This window comes from Magnolia sinica, chromosome 9, assembly GCF_029962835.1.
Source record: "Magnolia sinica isolate HGM2019 chromosome 9, MsV1, whole genome shotgun sequence".
Classification (NCBI taxonomy): domain Eukaryota; kingdom Viridiplantae; phylum Streptophyta; class Magnoliopsida; order Magnoliales; family Magnoliaceae; genus Magnolia; species Magnolia sinica.
In genome coordinates, this window is record NC_080581.1 from 16,395,000 (window position 1) to 16,396,980 (window position 1,981).

General features: G+C 37.6%; 1 non-coding gene across 1 annotated transcript; it reads right to left on the bottom strand.

Moving 5' to 3' along the window:
• Positions 1 to 1,132: 1,132 nt before the first annotated feature.
• LOC131257296 (small nucleolar RNA R71) lies at positions 1,133 to 1,239 on the bottom strand. Its single transcript, XR_009177306.1, has one exon. It is a non-coding gene; the product is annotated as a small nucleolar RNA R71 (small nucleolar RNA).
• Positions 1,240 to 1,981: the final 742 nt, after the last annotated feature.

Sequence of the window (1,981 nt, forward strand, 5' to 3'; positions counted from 1 at the left end):
GGTAATTCCTTCCTAATCTCTCTACTTGTTCCTATTTTTAGAATTAGGGTTTAAATTTTAGAAAATTTCTAATTCTAGTATCCTCCCTTCTGTAGGAAATAGTTTATTTTTAGAAATTAGGTTATTTCTTTCCCTTTTTAGAAATTAACTTTCTATTTTTAACTCTTTTAAAATCTAAATAGTTTCCTAAATTATTTTTAGAATTTTTGTTTAGAAACTAACCTTCCTATTTTGTAGGCCTTTAAAATAGAAATTTCTAATTCGGTAAGCTCCTTCTCTACTTCCTATTTTTTCAGTCATCTTTTAGTAATTTACTTTCTAGTTTAGGACTTTCCTAATTTATTTTAGAAGTTTCCACTTTCTTTTAGAAATTAGTTTACTGCTACCTTTATTTTAAAGGATTGTTCCTTTTTTTTTTTTTAAATCTAACTTATTTTGTTTTATTTTGCAGGTCCTTAACTTAGGAGCTTCAATTTGGTAATTCCTTTCCAACTCTCCCTCTCTTTCTTTTTAGATTTTCTTTTCCTTTCTTAGGATTAGGCTTTGAATTTAGTTGAGGGCTGTGAGTGTTTCATGCCCAAGTGGGCCCGTGACAATACTCGATGTCTCTTGACTGAAGGAGGATTGGTTGAGGGGTTGACTATCCATCGCAGGACTAGACACCACTCGAAATCCCCTGAGTTAAGTGAAGTTATGGCTGAAGACCAACCTCCTCTACTTTCACCTAGGGTGGAGGATACCCGAGATGAGAATGAGGTGCAACAGGCACCCCCGCCTCGTACTTTACGAGATTATCTACAACCGACGGGAGTGAGTACGCCCTCATGCATGATTTTTCCTGAAAACACAGGATAAATGGACATCAAGCCAGGAGTTATCCAACTCCTTCCCAAATTCCATGGACTTGAATCAGAGAGTCCATATTTACATTTGAAAGAGTTCGATGAGATTATATCTACATTATGTTTTCCTAATGTATCTGAGGATACAATTAGGCTGAAACTCTTTCCCTTTTCCTTAAAAGAGAAAGCTAAGACGTGGTTACATTCACTGCGTCTTAGATCCATTGTCACATGGAACGACATGCAGAGGAAATTCATAAAAAAAATTCTTCCCACATCATAAAACGATTACCCTCAGAAAAGCGATCATGAACTTTGCCCAAAAGGAAGATGAAACATTCTTCCAATGTTGGGAAAGGTTCAAAGATTTGGTTAGTTCATGCCCACAACACGGATTTGAAACGTGGCGCATTACAAATTTTTTCTATGATGGACTGACATCTTCCATGCGCCAAATGGTCGAGACAATGTGTAATGGAAAGTTCATTAATAAAGATGTTGACGAGGTATGGGATTACCTCTATAGTCTCGCTGAAAAAACACAATCATGGGACTATTACCCAATGGCGAAAACCACGTCTAGGCCGACTCAATTAAAGGAGAAAGGTGGATTATATCTCTTGAAAGAAGAGGATGATCTCAAGTGTAAAGTGACTACGCTCATAAGGAAAGTTAAGGCCATGGAAGGAAAGAAGGATAAGGTCAATGAAATTGTTTGCAGCATCTGTGATTGTAACATTCACACAACTGAAAACTGTCCTACAATACCTGCCTTTCGAGGAGTGTTGAATGAACAAGCCAATGCCGTAAATAACTATCAAAGACCTTTTACTGGACTTAACTCTAATACATACAATCCTGGCTGAAAAAATCATCCAAACTTTAGTTGGAGGAATGGACAAACGGCGACTCCTCCAGGTTTCTTCAATCAAAATCCAAATCAAGTGAAACCTCAAGAGGAACCGGTTCAAAATCCCATACAAGAGCTGGCTCAGGCAATGCGGGGAATTACAGATTTTATGCAAAAGATAGATTCTTGTATGACGATTATAGAAAAGGGGATGCTTCCTGCACAACCTCTCCCCAATCCTAAACCGCAGTACGAGATTAATGATCCCAGCTCTTCAAATCAGATGGGG